General features: G+C 44.5%; 1 protein-coding gene across 3 annotated transcripts in view; it reads left to right on the top strand.

Annotated features, from left to right (window-relative positions):
- The window catches only part of ILKAP (ILK associated serine/threonine phosphatase), a 130,371-nt gene that overhangs the window by 81,410 nt on the left and 30,822 nt on the right, over positions 1 to 18,139 (top strand). The window lies entirely within an intron of this gene.

Genomic DNA, 18,139 nt, shown 5'->3' with positions numbered 1-18,139 from the left:
CTGTCCTGCCTGGAGGGGCTGGGGTCTCTCGGGAGCACCGGTGCAGTTAATTTTCTCTCCTTCCTGCAATCGGCTCAGCGTCGGGGGAGGACAGTCTCGTGCGGCTTCTGCTGTCCGTTCAGCACCCGGACAGTGGTGCGGCTGTGACGGCTTTATTTTTTTCTTCTGCTCAGTGTATTTTTAGCCACGAGCCAAGCTGACTCTTGCTAAACACGGGAAATCCTGTCAGGCCTGCGGGGGAGGCATTCTCACCTCAGTGCGGCCCTTCTCTGCTCAATTTTGTCTCTGGAGGTGAGGGAGGCATGACAAACATCCCCAGGAGCAGACCCTGCACTTGGACTTCAGGCCCTGTGCAAGAGGCCCCAGGAAGAGGGTTCAGAGATGGCGGCCATTTTATTTCCACGTGATAGGAGCCTGCTTGGATGTGGAGATCAGGGATTCCCCTCCCCTGCTTTCCCCTCCCCTGCTTTCCCCTCCCCTGCTTTCCCCTGTGGTTTAGGGATCTGATGGGGGTGGAGAAGTGCCAGCAAATGAGGGAAAGGACTCAAGGACCGCGGAACAGGTGTCCCGCAGTGGTTTTTCCGCGGATTTTGTTTTGCTGATGCATGAGACCAATTTCGCCAGTGAGGAGCTACCAAATAAGCGACCAGCCTCTCAGCCAGTCCGGATGGTCCATAAGGGACCTCAGACTGAGGCACCTCCGTGGAAGGGGGAGCATTTTGCACCTTTTGGGTCTCGAGCGTTCGCTTACTGATGATAGTTCCTCTGAAGGTTCCGAGGGTGATGATCTGAGGGGTGATGATCCACAAGGGACGCAGGAGGACCAGGGTGCTTGTCAGGACATGGATCCTGGACCTGGATACGGATGAAGTCCCTTTGATGGAAGGGGATGATCCCAGAGTTGTTAGGTTATTTCGCAAGGATGAATAGCGACCACTTATCCCTCAGGTTCTAGAGGAACTGGGGATTAAGGTGATGCAGGAGGAGGAGGAGGCCAACCTGTTGTTGGAAGATCTGTGTGGACCACTGAGGACATTCCCCTTGCCAAAGCAGGTAAAGAAATTGATTGACTGGGAGTGGGAATCTCCGGAAGCCAGATTGAAGGTGGCCAGGGCTGTGGCCAAGTTGTACCCCTGCCTGAGAGATTTGGAAGCTGCCGAAGGTTGATGCGGCAGTATCGGCTGTGACTATGAAGATGACCATTTCGGTGGAAGGGTCGGCGGCTTTGAAGGACGTCCAGGATCGGAAGTTGGAGATTCTATTGAAGATGCTGTTTGAAGTCTCTGCTCTGAACCTAAGGCTACAGTCTGCACCAGCCTTATGCAGAGGGCTTGTTTGTACTGGGTGCAGAAGGCGCAGGAGTCCATCGGAGTAACCCCCGGGGGCTGCTGGCCAGGATGCTCTCCTTGAAGCGGGTGTGGCTTATGTAACGGATGCCCTCTATGATTTGCTTTGCACTTCGGCTAGGAACATGGTGGCTGTGATGGCCACGCGAAGGCTTCTGTGGCTACGCAATTGTTCAGTGGATGTTTGGTCGAAGGCGCAACTTGCTAATCTCCCCTTTTAAGGGGCAGTTGTTGTTCAGTGAGGACCTGGAGAAGTGGTGAAAGCATCTGGCAGACTCTAAGGGGAATATGTTGCCAGAGGATAAGGAGGGCATTAAAAAGACCTTTCCATCTCGCTCTCGTTTCTATGAGATGAGGAGATTTTGCGCCAGCAGAAGTTCATCCAGTTCTTCACAGAGAAAGCAGCATTCCTTTCGGGGGGCCGGAAGGCCGGCCAGAGAGGGTTCCAGAAAAGGGTCCAGAGGTGCCAAATCTGCCCGATGACGGCGGGCTGGTCCACTCCTCGTGGCTATTTGAGGCAGGTTGTCCCGTTTTTACGAGGAGTAGACCAGAATTACCTCGGACCAGTGGGTGCTGGAAATAATTCAAGACGGCTACATGTTAGAATTTTCTCGACCCGTCAAGAAGGCCTTCATGGTGTCCCGTTGCGCTTCGCCTGCCAAGCAGCATGTAGTGATTGGAAGCCATCCTCCCTGGAGCTGCTCGGAGAACATGGTCATGGAACCTATTCTGTATACTTCGTGGTTCATTTCTGCCCATTCTGGATCTCCAAAGGGTCAATGCGACATTGCGTGTCCCATGTTTTCACATGGAAATGTTGCAAACAATGATTATGGCAGTGCGCAAAGGGGAGTTCCTGGCCTCTCTCAATCTGACGGAAGCATATCTCCAAATTCCCATTAGGGCGGATCATCAGATTTCTATGATTCATGGTATGGGAGAGCATTTTCAGTTTCGAGCCCTGCCCTTCGGGTTGGCTACGGTGCCGAGAACATTCACGAAGGTGATTGTGGTAGTGGCAGCAGCCCTCAGAAGAGAGGGAATACTGGTTCATCCTTATCTCGATGATTGGCTCATTCGAGCGAAGTCGGAAGTGGAGTGTGTCTCCTCCATTTGGCGAGTGACAGAGTGCCTGGAGTCCCTAGGCTGGGTGATATACTGGGCAAAGTGTCAGCTGGTCCCGTCTCAGTCCTTGGACTATCTGGGTGCCAGATTCAACACCCTGGTGGGCAAGGTTTTCCTCACCCCAGAGAGCATTCTCAAGTTGCTGTCGCAAATAGATCATCTGAGGGATTTTCCAGTTCCCAAGGTCTGGGATTATTCACAGGTACTAGAGTCCATGGCATCTACACTAGATCTGGTGCCAACGGCTTTTGTGTTCATACGTCCCTTATAGAAAGCTCTTCTATCCTGTTGGAATCTGATGTCAGAGGAGTTTCAAGTGCTGTTGCCTCTCCAGAAAGAGGCCAGATCCAGTCTCTCGTGGTGGCTATTGTGGTCCAATTTGGAGAATAGAGTGGATCTGCAGGTCCCAGACTGGGTGGTGGTGACCACGGATGCCAGTCTCAGCGGTTGGGGAGCGGTGTGTCAAGGATTGGTGGCACAGGGGCAATGGTCCATGGTGGAAACATCCTGGTCCATCAACTGTCTGGAGACCAGGGCGGTTCAGAGGGCACTCTTGTTCTTTGTCCCTCGGATTCAGGGCGGGCAGTTCATGTGTTCTCGGCTTATATCAATCGTCAAGGTGGAACGAAGAGTCGTCTGCTGGCTCAGGAAGTTCACAAGCTCTTCGCCTGGGTGGAGTTTCATCTAGCAGCGTCTCACATAGTCCGCCTGCACACTATTCATGCCTATCTCAGCAGGCAACAACTGGACCCAGGAGAATGGGAGTTGTCTGCGGAGGCCTTTTCACTTCTTCGATGCAGGTGGGGCAAGCCCCAATTTGATCTCATGGCAACAAGGAAGAATGCCAAGGCAGCCAGATTTTTCAGCTGCCAGAGGGAATTCAGCTCCACAGGGATAGAAACCCTAGTTCAGCTGTGGCCAGCGAAGCTACTATTGTACTTCTTTCCTCCATGACCGCTTGTAAGTTGGGTGCTGCGTCACATCGAGTAGCATCAGGGACGAGTGATCCTCTTAGTGCCAGAGTGCCGTGGCATCCATGGTTTGCTGATCTGGTGCATCTGGCGGTGGATGGGCTCATTCATCTAAGCCATTTGAAGAGTGCACTGCATCAGGTACCCATCTTGTCGGAACAGGTGGATCACTTCTGTCTAGCAGCTTGGCTTTTGAAAGGCAATGTTTCTGCATAAGGGGTATTCCGAGCCTGATATTACTACTGTACTTCAGACTAGGAAATCCTCCACTTATTTGGCATATATCAGAGTTTGGAGAGTGTTTGAGGCCAGGTGTGGAGCCCATGCCACTGATCCCTTGCAAGCAAAGATGGCCCAGGTTTTGGCCTTTTTGCAGGAGGGGCTATCGAAAGGTTTGACCTACAATTCTCTCAGTCCAGGTGGCAGCCTTAGGCTGTTTTAGAGGAAAGCTACATGTTAGACCTTTAACTTTGCATCCAGATGTGGTGCGTTGTTTGAAAGGAGCAAAGCATTTGCGGCCTCCAGTTCATAGACTTTGTCCATCCTGGAATCTCAATTTGGTTCTGCGAGTTTTGTGTGTGGCCCTTCCTTCGAGCCTTTACGCAGGGCTTCATAGGATCTTATGCTGAAGGTGGTGTGTTTAGTAACAATTTGCTCAGTAAGACGGATTTCTGATCTCCAAGCCTTATCGTGCAGGGAGCCCTTTTTGCGGATTTCCAATGATGGGATCTTGTTGCGGGCGGTTTCCTCCTTTTTGCCCAAGGTGGTGTCTGCATTTTCATCTTAGCCAGACCGTGGAGTTGTCGGGGTTTTCACACTTGACACCCGATTTTCCCCCATGCGCGGGAACTTCATCTTTTGGCCATGCATCTGGTTCTCCTAAGATATCCCAAGGTGACTATTGAATTTCGGACCTCGGACCACCTTTTTGTGTTGTTCAGTAGTAAGGCGACTAACAGTACGATCTCCCGTTGGTTGAAGGAGGCAATCATTTTGGCCTATATTTTGTAAAAGACGGCCAATCCCTGAGGGTTTGCAGGCGCATTCCACTAGGGCTCAATCGGCCTCCTGGGCTGAGTGTCAATTGGTGTAACCGCAGGAGATTTGTCAGGCAGCTACGTGGTCCTCTTTGCACCCTTTCACTAAACATTACAGTTTGGATGTTAAGGCCCCACAGAAGGCGCCTTTGGGGAAAGTGTGCTATGTGCAGGTCTTTCAGGATCCCACCCAGTGTAAAGGGGCTTGGGTACATCCCACTTGTCTGGACTAATCTGGGTATGAACAGGAAAAGAAAATTGGTTCTTACTTGCTAATTTTCATTCACAGATCAGTCCATACCTCTGGCCCATTCTGATTATTTTTCGAAAGACCTCTCCTGATTCTGGTTGCTGCTGGTGATGCAGAGTTTAAATTTGTTCTGGAGAATATAATTGTTTATAGTTTTTGCAGTTTGGAGATTTAATTTGTTTTCCTTTCTTGACCATGGTTCAGGGGTCAATTTGGTTGGTAGTTCAAACTTGTTCCCCAGCTCTTTAGAGGAAGAGATACTGGCTTGGAGTTTCACATCTTGGTTTGGGTACAGGTCAATCCTGAAGGACTGCAGGTAGCACTCTTGGTTATGTAGCAGTGCCTCACAGTTTTTGTTCTCTGCCTCCATCTGCTGGTAGGAATGCATAAACCCTCTTGTCTGGACTGATCTGTGGTATTCCAGGAACAAAAATTAGCAGGTAAAAACCAATTTTCTTATTCCCTTCATCCAACCATACTGGACCAGATGCATAGGTTATACTCCCTAACTATCAGATGGAGACAGAAACTAGCAAGTTTGCTATCATCACCCCATATGCTGACCTCAGCCAGCCAGTATTCGATTTCTCCAGAAGATGGTAAGCAAGCATCTGGTGCTGTCAGCTGAGGCCTGGTTAGGCCGGGTGAAGAAGATTTGTTTGGACTGGCAGCTCATGAGTGAAAGTCTTGGGCTGCCACTCCCTTAGTTTGGGTTATCCCTTGGACCAGGGAGCTTTAGTTTCTGGAACAGAGGTTTTCAGTCTGTGGTCTGTAAAATTGCCTCCCCTTTCCCTACTTTCTGCCCTTCACTCTTTTTCTGCAGGCTTTCTTCCTTACAAAAAAGTAAAAAGATTAGGGCTTCCTCTTTGCCTATCTCTTCTATTGTTTTGACTGGCTGTCCATTCATAAAGCTAAAAAAAAATTTTGAGACAGGTGAAGGAGCTTTTATGGTAAGTAGCATGGTATTCTGAATTCTTTTCCTTTTTTTAGAGATAGTCTCTGGGTAGCAGGTATAGGAAGAAGTGGGAACTTTGGCAGATCCCCTGGAGCATGGGAAGAGAGAGGCACATTTTACCACATGTGGTACGCATCAGCTATTGGTGGGAGAAGGAAGTCTCTGCAGACTGTGTGGAAAGGAGAGGGAGACCGGACAGCACATGGAATTAGCTGTCCTGGGGATGGAGGGATGTGAGGGGGAGGGCACCTCATCTGTGGTGGCTTAACCTGTTCCCACCAGGATGCTTGCTGCCGCAGCAGAAGCAAACCATTTTGGAACTGCTTGAGGGAAGAGACCAGATCCGGGGCCTCCTTACCTGTTTCCTGTGGAGCAGGAAACTGCAGCCAGTCCCTCCAGAGGAGCAGAAACCGCAACTGTTAAAGGAATGGCGCCCCTTTGGCTGTTTTAGAGGCACCCCCGCTCACCTGCCCTGGCCGCGTCCATCTCCCACGCTGACAGCTCTGGAGCAGCCCCAGTCTTCTCTCCCCTCCTCCCGGGGACAGCCGGCGGCGAGAGCGGCTTCAGCAGCCCGGGGCGGATCAGGCACTCCCCATGGTTCCCTATTCTCTAACAGGTAATGAGCGCACGCCCGATTCACTTTGGTCTTGTCCCGGGGAGTGAGGGGGTCAGGCAGTGAAGCGGGGCTGGCTGGGGCTACTCCGGAGCTGTCAGCGCGGGAGACCGGCACCCATGGACGCGGCCAGGGCAGGTGAGCGGGGGGGGGAAAATTTGCCTGTGAAATTTCGTCTCGGCTTGCCTGACGCTCCACACTAACGCAGGGGTAAGGGTAGGCGGTAAATTAGCAGGTTAAACATGCGGCAAAACTGCAGGTTAAAAAAGCGATAATCGGGGCGCGCGTTACTGTATGGGAGGGAATAACTAATCCGATCGTTTACATCTCTTATACTTGCCGCGGGCAGAAAGGGTTACCCGTTGATTTAAAGAGGCGGTAAGGATGGGTTAAAAGGGATAGTGAATCGCGGGTTGGACTAACGCGGCCAAATTGTGAGTAGAAAGCGGGTTAGAAGCAGGGTAATCGCGGACGCACTTTACTGTATCGGCCTGTGAGTGAGCGGTTAATAAGAATGAATAAATAAAGTCAAAAAAGAAATAAAAGAAAAGCTGAAAGTCCCTAAGGTGGATGCACAGGTTTGTGCAGTCACAAGAAGAGCCTACTATTCCTGCAAACCAGAGGCACTGCCCTCAAGGATGCATAGGATAGGAAGATAGAGGCAGTTCTTAAACATGCCTTTGAGGCTTCTAGTCTGGCACTTTAGGCAGCAACATACAGTTGCATTGTACTAAGGGCAGGATTTCATTTGTCTCAGCATATCCAGGAAAGCTCCTTAGGAAGTAGTAAGTTAGTATTGGACAAAGCGATTCAGATGGAACCATGGGTGGCCTTCTTGGCAGATGCTTCCTTTGACTTGATATGCACATTATCTAGGAGCATGGCTTTCATTGTGGCAGCTAGATATTTGTATGACTGTGGAACTGGTCGGCTGATTCAATTTCTAAGACTAGGTTGACTAAACTGTCCTTCAAAATTGAACTTATTATTTGATGAAGATCTCAAAAAGATAAGCTTGAGGGGAATCCATGGTGCCCCAGCTGCTGAAGGACACATCAAAAGGAACATCTCATCATATGCCATCTAGAAATCAGTTCCGAGTCTCAAAGCTGAGTAAGCCAGGGAGGTCTTCAGATGGTCAGTAGTCTAGACCCTTTAATAAGTTTCAATCTTTTTGAAACTTGAAGAGAGGAGGTAAAGATGAACGTTTAGAGAGTGCTGAAACCCAGAGCTCACAATGAAGGTTTAGGAGCCCATTCTCTGGATCAGAGGATAGGTGGACGGTTATCGGCCTTTTACCAGAAGTGATGCCACATCACTTCAGACCAGCCTTAGGGGGGGGGTCATATGAGACATTTATGTCTTGGAGTTTTCCTGTCCTTTTCAGGTGCCTTTATGTTTTCCCTTTGTTATCCCATACTGAAGAAAGAGGCTATTCAGATAACTCTCGATCACTTTCTTCGCTTAGGAGCGATAATATCAGATCTGTGCTTGCAGTGGGGCCAGTGTAGGTATTGGATTTCATCCTATTCTAGACCTGAACCAGGTCAACAGGGCCTTGGGGCCAGTGTAGGTATTGGATTTCATCCTATTCTAGACCTGAACCAGGTCAACAGGGCCTTGAAGGTATCTCACTTTAGGATGGCGACTCTGATGTCAGTTATGTTGGCAGTGCGACAAGTGAAATATTTATTTATTTATTTATTTATTTATTTATTTATTTAAAAGTTCTTATATACCGCACAAAGGATAAATATATATCCGTCTAGGCGGTTTACAAAATGGTCAAGCACATACATAATTTAAGAATAAAAAACACAGACAATTTTAAAACAAAAGTTAAATACAATGCAAGGAATCATGAAAATTATTACAGATGAAACACTTGAGTAAATAAGTGTGTTTTCAGTAATTTTTTAAATTCTCTGCGGTTCGAATTCAAGTGGATACAGTCTGGTAAAGCATTCCATAACGTCGGGCCTGCAACTGAAAAAGCGCGTTTACGGATTAGTGACTAACAGATTTCACAGTGGGAATTTCTAGTAAACATTTATCAAAGGAACGTAGCTGTCTGGAGGGTTTATAAATTCGTAACAGTGAACATAACCAGATTGAATCATTATTGTATATTAGGTTGTGTATAGTGGATAAGATTTTATATACTATGCGGTATGATACTGGAAGCCAATGTAATTGTTGCAAAACCGGAGAAATGTGTTCGTTTCGTCGGATATTGTATAACATACGAGCTGTTGCGTTTTGGGCTAGTTGAAGTGGGTGAATTGTTGATTGAGGTAGGCCAAGATATAAAGCATTGCAATAATCTAATGAAGATAAGATTAGTGTTTGGGTGATCATGCGAAAATCATTTGGGAGAAGTAATGGTTTTAGTTGCTTTAGTATGTGAATTTTGAAAAAAGACTTTTTTACAATTTCAGATATATTGTTTGTCAATGATAGTTTGGAATCAAGAATTACCCCTAAGTTTTTTGCGTGTGTTTTTATAGAAATGATTTGGTTGTCAAAGGTAAATGTTGGTGGGGGTTTGTGAATTGAATCTGGAATGGTGGATAGATAGATTAATTCAGTTTTGTTTGTGTTTAGTTTTAACCTATTATGAGAGAATCAAGTTTTGATTGTAGATAAATATAATTGCAGTAAGGAGAAAGTTTTAGACCAAGAGTCAGTGAAGGGTATAATAAACTGAATATCATCAGCATAAATTTTAAAGTTTGTTTAATCCGTCCAGAAGTCTGCATAAAGGTAACAGGTATAGGTTGAATAGAAGAGCTGATAAAGCTGAGCCTTGGGGTACTCCTGTAGAGGTGGAGTACCAGTCTGAAGATTGTTTATTTGTCATGATTTTTTGTTGACGATTTGATATAAATGACGTAAACCATTGCAGAGGGGGACCTGAAATGCCTATTTGAGTTAGATTGGTAATAAGAATGTCATGATTTATTGTATCAAATGCGGCGGAAATATCGATTAGTACAAGTAAGTAATTTGTATTAGCGTCAAATCCTCGAATTATGGTGTCAAAAGATGATATGAGTAAAGATTCGGTACTGTGACCTTTTCTAAAGCTGTGTTGATTAGTGTGTAAAATGTTGTTTTCTTCAATATAGTCAGATATTTGGTGTAGTACTACTGATTCAATAATTTTTGCTAGGGATGGTAATAAAGCGATAGGGCGATAGTTGGTGACATCTGCAGGGTCATGGTTTTTCTTTTTTGGAATGGGTATGATGGCAGTTTGTTTTAAGGAATCTGGAAATATACCTTGTTGTAATGAAGCATTTACTATATTTGTAATGATAGGGGCGAGTGGATTTTTTAATTCTTTAAGTAAGAAACCTGAACATGGATTAAAAGGACTATTTGAGGGTTTGGATTTAGTAAGTATTTTAATGATGGTACTATCGATTACTGGTGAAAATTCAGAGAAAGCACAAGCAAGTTGAGGGGTACTGTTTCTTGGAATTGGCAAAAGTTTAAATTCATATGATATGTCCTTAGTTTTTTTCTTGAAAAATGAAGCAATATTGTTTCAAAAGTCATTGGAGATATCAGATGGTAAATTAGATTGTATCGTCGTTAGGTTTTTTACTATAGAGAAAAGAGTTTTTGGGTTGCCGTTTGCTTGTTTTATTTTGATGGAGTAAAAAGATTTTTTGGTCTGTATTATTTCTTTCTTATATTTTTGTAGAAATGTATAATATTCTTGTTTACATGCGGGTATTGGATTTTTACGCCATCTTCGCTCAAGATTGCGAAGTTTACGTTTGGAATTTTTTAAGGAATCATTGTACCATGTAGCTGGTTTTTTTATTGTTGGTTTTTGTGGTTTTAGTGGTGCAATTTGATCTAATGTTTCTGTAATAGATTTGTTCCAAAAGGTTACTAAATCAGTTATATCGGAATATGAATTTTGGCTGATTATTGGCGTTAATGTATTAAGAAAAAGATCATTGTTGATTTTCTTCCTACGTAGAGTATTAGAGTTATCTTGGGGTGAGTGGAGTTGAGTGTTATGTGGGGTCTTTATTTTACCTGTGGCTTTAATGAGATAGTGGTCCGACCAAGGTACTACAGTAATGTCAGAGGAAAATTCTTTGGATTTAAGAGGTGTATCTGCACATTCCCATAAAGGAATGTCATCAGAAATATTTTCGCTCTGCGGTGCTGGGAGGGCACTTCCAGTTTGAGTCTCTTCTCTTTGGGTTGGCCACCATTCCAAGAACCTTTTCCAAGGTGATGGCTGTGGTAGCGGTGTCTTTGCGCCTGGAAGGAATTTTAGATCATCTTTATCTAGATGATTGGTTGATCCAGGCGAAGTTGACTCAAGAAAGTGAGGCAGCTACCACAAAGCTGGAACATTTGTTACAGAAATTGGGCTGGATGGTAAATTTTGCCAAGAGCAAGTTATTGCCCCCTTAGTCCCTGGAGTATATGGAAGTAAGGTTCAACATGAAGAGAAGTCACATCCATTTGATGGAGGAAAGGATCTGGAAACTGCAAAGTCAAGTGCTTTGCTTATTGAGAACCAATTGACACACGGTGTGATCTGTAAGTGTTGGGATCCATGGCAGTTGCTCTAGATTTGTTTCCTTGGGCAAGGACAAAAATGAGGCTCTTGCAGAAGGCCTTGCTGTTGATGTGGTCTCCTCAGTCACAGGGCTATGTGATGAGGCTCTCCATACCAGAACAGACAAGGTTGAGTTTGCGCAGGTGACTTGTAACCAGGAATTTGGGAAAGAGAGTGCAACTGGAATCTCCCTCTTTGGTGATGGTGATGTCAGATACCAGCTTACTAGGTTGAGGGGCTCATTTTCTAGGTGTGATGGCTCGGGGCAGTTGGTCTGTAAAAGAAGCCAAATGTTTCATCAATCATTTGGAGACCAGAACGATATGGTTGGCTCACCTTCAATTTGCTCTTTTCCTCCGAGGTCATGCAGTCAGACTCTTCTTATACAATGCTATGGTAGTGGTGTATGTGAACCACAAAAAGGGAACCAGAAGTCTTCAGGTGGTTAAAGAGACTTGTCTCCTCTTAATCTGGGCAGGAATATATATATGTAAGGGTTATTTTGGCAGTGCACATCGTGGGAGTAGAGAACATGCAGTCCTGTTTTCTCAGTCCTGGTCCCCAAAGAATGAAGTCTCTTGCAAGATGCATCCCCAGAGCTGGTGTGTAGATTGCTTTTTCATATCTGCACACACTGTTTTCCATGTAAAAGCATCCACAGGCAAAGCAGCTGCAAATGTCAGTACCCATGGCAGCTTTCAAAGTGAAAGTGCACACAAGATAATGCAGTTAAAGAGTGGTATTCTGTTTACAAGATGGTGTAGCATAAAATATTTCAGTGCTGTATCACGTTGAAGCAGTTAATGCGAGTACTGCCCTGAAGCAGCTATTGTGAAATGCAGGCCAATGTCAATAGTTTGGTTTCTGCCAGTATAGCAGTTGAACAGAACAAGCTTCCTGTGTTGAGAAAAGACCTCTTCTTTGAAGCTAAGTTTTATAAGTAAAGAAAAAATTTAAAAAGTAGATTTTTTTTTCACAACAAAGTAAGGGTTGCTTGGAGGTTTTTCATCAGTGACTATAAATTGGCATGTGCTCTAACTGTATAGCAGTATAGCATCAATGCACGTCTGAGGTCTTTTCCTCCTATAAGCACAAATTGTCTTGCATTTTTCACAAGCCCTGGTAGTTTAGTGTTTTACTGAAGAATTTTTCATTTTTGTGATATCTCCTCTACTTTCCAATGTAATTTGATTTATCAGTAGCTTTCTATATTAATCAAGCCATTGTGCTACCTATGTTTTTCCCAAAACCTCATACACATAAAAGCAAGAAAGCCCTTTGTCCCTTAGACTGTAAATGGACTTTGGCTTACTACATTTTTTTTTATTTATTTTCATTTTCATAACTATTTGTTTCTTACAGTCCCAAGAATGGGCATAGTAGTGGCAATACTTACATTGTCCATTTGGTTAGCAGTCCGCATTGCACACTTCTATAGGCTAGCAAGCCTACAAATTACAGACACCATCAAGGTTCATCAAGTTAGATCTATGGCTGCATCGATGGCTCATCTGCGAGCTGCATCTGCAAAGCTGCAACATGGACATCGGTATATATCTTTATGTCCCATCACTATCTAGGAAATCTCTCAAAGAGTGACAGTAAATTTGGCAAGCAGTTTTGCATAGCCTGTTCACCCAGTAGTCTAAGGTGGGCTCCAGATTACCTATACCTTAAATGCTCATCAGCAACCCTCAGTTTGGGACACCCCTCATGTTTTGACTAATTCAGCCCTACTTATTGACAGAAAAAGCAAATTTGCTTACCGTAAACAATGTTTTCTGTAGATGGCAGGATGAATGCAGCATACTGAATACCGCTTGCCTTCCTGGAGAGTTAACTACCTATCTAGTCTTAGCTCTAAAACTGACTGAGGGGGTTCACGAGGCAATGCCCAAATGGGAATTCCTGCACATGCTCAGTTGAACAAAAGCTTTACTAGCTATGAGAGGTCCTTTTGGTGCTCCTAGATGACAACACCCACATGTTGTTTTATATAAAACTGTGTACAGTATTAAAGAGACTATCACAAACATATGATATACATGATTCTGAAGCAAGTCATAGCATCATCCGTGGATAGTCATTTGTTCAAAGACAAAGTTTTATACATAAATCCCTTCCCAAGGGGACCCACACCCCCATCCCCCTCTCCCATCTTTGTAAACGACAACAAGAGAAAAATATAAGGTGCATTATAAGCGACCATGCAACAAAAACATATGTATTCACTTCTCCTTTAGAAATTTTATCTCATCTACTATTAAAAGTGGCTTCTTTAAGTTACTCTCGCTGAAAAGAATTAGACCTCTTTTACATGCTCAGGACTTCCGGACAGTGTTGCAAGCCACAATTTTACCAAAACTAGACTATTGTAACGCACTGCTGCTGGGTCTCCCAAAAAACATTATTCAACCTTTGCAGATGCTACAAAATGCTGCTGCTCGCATTCTAACTAATACCCGAAGACACGAACACATCACCCCTGCCCTAATGTTCCTACATTGGCTTCCTGTAACGTTCAGGATCACTTTTAAAGTACTCTCTCTCATCCATAAATCAATACACAACCAAGAGATGCAATGGTTCTCTGATCAGTTTATTTTCCACACATCTAATAGACCAATTAGGAATATCCACAAAGCCAAATTAGCTGCTCATCCACTCAAACACATCAAGCACGTATCCACAAGAGAGCGTTCATTTTCTATTGCTGGGATCAACTTATGGAACAATATGCCATTGGACTTACGTTGTGAACCCTGCCACAAAACGTTCAAACAAAACCTCAAAACATGGCTGTTTGAACAAGCATATCATAGATGATCAATGTCTTACTTGATTAAAACAAAAAAAAACAAACAAAAAAAAAATTAGATTTAATTGAGAATCAGTTTTCTGTATAAAGTTGTCTACTACTTTTGAAGTTAATTGTTCACTTTTCTATTAACTGTTGTATGCAAAACCTGTTGCTAATTATTGTTTTCTTACTGTATAACTTGTTACTTGTAAAGCATTGTGCTATGTTATTGTTCTCTGTAAACCGAGGTGATGTAGACCGCGGTATATAAAAATTTCAAATAAATAAATAAATAAATAAATATTCAGGGGTAGTTGATTCATAGCATACTTCTTGCCCTAGGGGATAATTGTTGCAAGTAAGGCTGCCAAACATTGATAAAAGTACATTTATGTTTAAACGATGTGCAGTAGTTAGATTTTCCATTTGCATTAAAACATGTAATTTATTCCTCCAAAGCTAAAAACTCCGAGGGTCCTGGTCCCGCCACTGCAAGAGAATGGCCCTCTTCGCAACCAGACACACCTTACAAAGCAAAAGACACGTTTCCCTCCCCCGAATTTAAAAAGAGGAAGCTACATAAAAAAAGAACACCCTCAGGAGTGAAAAAAAAACAAAAGAAAAATTGGCCCACCAAAAAAGACAAATATCATCTAACTTTACCCCGAAAAATGTGATAGAAGAGCAGGCCCAAAAGCAGTGTCCTAAGGTGCCCTTGACGACTGGCATTTACTGCATTGCTTGGATTCTAAAAAACCCACTCTATGCAGCAGGATGGAGGCAAGTACGCCCTGCACAAGAGATTATATTGCATCTCTTGCAAAATTGCATCCTTCATCAATTCAAGGATGCGTTTTATGGCATAAAGAAAAATCAGATAAAGAGGTTATGTTATTGCTAATTCATCCTGCTATCTACAGAAAATACCGTTTATGGTAATCAGACTTGCTGTACCAGCTTTTGTGGCAATTGTGGCCTCTGTTACTTACCTCAAGGCCAAACTTGGCCCCTGCCATTCCAGTTATCCAGGTAGCTTTCTGTGTGCTCAGAAGCTCACCTCTCTGAATCCCTTCTGCCTTGTCAGCCTCCGTGGGTAGTAGCTTGCAGTGCTGAAAATACTGAGGGTTCAAAGTCTGATCTTCCTCCAGCATGCCAAAATTAGCCATCCCTGGGGAGTCAGCATCAGTGATGGCATGAGTGCTAGTGAGGTAGTTTAGTATGGTCCCTGTTTGTGACTCGGGTTCTGAGAAAAAAAAAAACTTGTTTAACCCTTATGTACAGTATGTTTGTTTAAAAAATGTATAACCCGCTACATCCAAAGTTTTACACGGGGAGCAAGCATTAGGAATAGACAAGCAGGTAGAAGGTTTTCAAATGTATCTACTCACAGAGCCAGCTTGGCTCATTTGTTTGATTTCACTATTTTTGGCACAACCTCAATTAAGTAGTTAAGCCAGGGAACATCTGAACTGAAAGTCCTGGGGATATGTATACCCAGAAGTAAACATGAAAACCCACCCTTTTCTGAGTAATTGTGCATTTGAAGTGTGGTATCAGGGTGGGCCATGTCCTGTCACACCAGCACTTTCCCTGGAAATGCCAGCTTGCTATCAGCAGGCGTCACACATTCTTTGTCTTTACTTTCCCCAGTTTTGCAACAAGAGAGATTGGAGAGGGGGGAGATCCTTTGCAGATTTCAGAAGAACTCTGTTGGTTATCTGCTGTTCACAAGCAATGTCCTTTATTATGCGCAGCCTAGTTTTAGCTTCATAAGTTGTGTTTTGAATCTGAGATAAAGATGGGGGAGAAAGAATCCAAATGCAGTAGTAGTAGTAGCAGCAGCTGTTCTCACTCTTTCTTCATTTGCTGTTTTACCCTTTCCTGGCAGCATGTTAGTTGAAAATGGCTTTGAAACATAGATCCAAGTGTTGTCCACATACATAGAGTATCAGATATGTGATGCACTGCTTTTTTTTTTTTGCCTTTCCTTTCCAGCCATTGCTGAATAGAGTGGAACATTATTTTATTTTTCATTTTTATTGAATTAATCTGAAATCAAGACATGAGTAAATCTTAGTACAAATGCATTACCCTCCAGCTTTATTTTGATACCCGAACCAGTTTAATTTTTGGTTTGTTCATTGATGCTACTTGGAAAGTATTTCATAAATGTGGGTCTTTATGGATGCTTAGCCCGAAACCTGATGAACTACCTTAGGCAGGGAGAATCTCTAGTGCTTTAGGGAGGGAGCTTTGTGTTTTAGAGAATAACATTAATATGTCCACAAATAAGAGGGTTTTTAAAGTTCTTTGCCACATCCTGGTGCCAGTGACATACTAGCCTCTGCCAGCTTATGAACTAAAGGATCCAGAGTCAAAATAAATAGCAAAGGTGATAAGGGAACCCTTGTCTAGTCTCCCTAGATAGCATTAAATGGATCTGAAAGATACCTGTTAACAAAAATCTGGACAGTTGGATTGGAATAAAGAACACTTATGTGATCTTAAATCTTTCAACTGAACCCATATTTCAAAAGTATAAACTTCAAAAATATCCATGAAACTCTATCAAATGCCTTTTCAACATTAAACTCTACCAATAAGGGTTCTGGGTTTACCCAAATGGCATTCCCTGTATGTACCCGGATCAGTCCAGACTCCTGGGTTTTGCCTCCCGACCAGCAGATGGATTCAAAGAAGTTTTTGACTGACTCTGCCCTATACCCTGAGCTACCACCTACAGTCCGTCAGTATTTCTCTGTCTCCAAAAGATGGTGGAGGTGCAAAGCTTACAGTCTGTACTTAGTTTAAAAAAAAAAATAAAAAAAGTTAGAAGTAGGGTTAATTCCAGTGAGCACAGTTAGGCTTAGTATCTCTTTAAAAAAGAAAAGAAAAGAAGGAAGGTATTTAAGAGAGCAGGAGAAGCAGTTCAGCCTCCCAGGGGGTCAACAGGTCCTGAGGGGACCATCCCCGCTGGTATTAGAGGTTCCTAGGCTGGGGGTTGAGGGACCACTGACCAGTTTCCACAGCACGGGGGTGATACCGGGGAGCCCGGCTCACTCACCCCAGGAAGGACAGCACCCGCACTGGTTGTCTCAGGGTTGCAAAAAAAACCAGAAGCAGGTGAAGGTCTTTACTTTGAGCTTCCTCCCGGGGCTGTCTTTTGCTTTCCTTCCGTCGTTGAGTGTTCAGCCGTCACCGTTCCTCTCTCCTTTCGACTGGCCCCCGATGTTTCTTACAATGCTGTGTGGTGCAGCAACTCAGGGTTCCCATGGGGTCGACGGAGTTGACACTAAGGTGGTCCGCCTCTTCAGAAAAGATGAACTGAGCCCACTCATTCCCGTGGTTCTTGAGGAATTGGGCATTGATACCCCTCAGGAGGAGACTCAGATGGGATCTGTCGAACCGGTCATGGTAGGTCTTCGTGGCCTGACCAAGTCTTTTCCTTTCCAACTTTCTGTCACAGATCTGCTGTTTCGTGAGTGGGCTACACCGGATTTAGGTTTGAAAGTCAGCAAAGCGATGGACAAGTTGTACCCTTTGCCAGAAGATTCTTTGGACCTCCTTCATGTGCCCAAGGTGGATGCGGCAGTATCGGCAGTCACCAAGAAGACCACTATCCCGGTGACAGGTGCAACGGCCCTAAAGGATCTCCAGGATCGTAAACTGGAGGTTCAGCTTAAAAAGATTTTTGAAGTCTCGGTGCTTGGAGTCCGGGCGGCCATGTGTAGCAGTTTTTCCTTGAGGGCAGGACTGCGCTGGGTGCAACAATTGCAGAGTAGCACATCTTTGATGGAGGCGGAAGCTTTTCAGGCTGGTCATCTGGAAGCCACTGTTGCTTACAGTGCGGATGCCCTCTATGATTTGCTACGAACTTCAGCCAGATCTATGGTTTCGGCTGTCTCTACCCGCAGGCTCCTCTGGTTGAGGAACTGGTCAGCGGATGTTTCCTCCAAAGCTCAGCTGGGCTCTCTGCCCTTCAAAGGCAAGTTACTCTTCGGAAAGGACTTTGAGAACATGATTCAATCCTTATGGGGAGATCAAAGTTCATTGGCTACCAGAGGATAGGCCCAAGGGGCGGTGCTCTTTTTCGCCTAGATCACATTTCTGAGGGAATCAGAGATTTTGTTCGTCCTGGTCTTCAGGCTCTTCATCTCGGCAGAGCTCGGGCAGACCTGGTCCCAGTCGTTTCAGGAACATCACTTTGGCAGAACAGGGGTCCCCCCACTCTGCAAGAGGAACTAAATATTCCCAATGAAGCGAAGCCGGGCCATTCCTCAGTTCCGGCAGTAGGGGGAAGGCTGTCTCTATTTTACGAGGAATGGACCAAATTGACCAAGATCAGTGGGTCCTCAGTGTGATGACACTGCCACACTTTAGATTTTGTTCGGTGCCCACAAGACCACTTTCTTGTCTCCCCATGCACGTACGCAGAGAAGCGGTGAGGGACATGT

The sequence above is a fragment of the Rhinatrema bivittatum genome, chromosome 9, assembly GCF_901001135.1.
Source record: "Rhinatrema bivittatum chromosome 9, aRhiBiv1.1, whole genome shotgun sequence".
NCBI lineage: Eukaryota > Metazoa > Chordata > Amphibia > Gymnophiona > Rhinatrematidae > Rhinatrema > Rhinatrema bivittatum.
The sequence above is the reverse complement of the archived record's forward strand: the minus strand, read 5'-3'. Positions and strand labels throughout refer to the sequence as shown.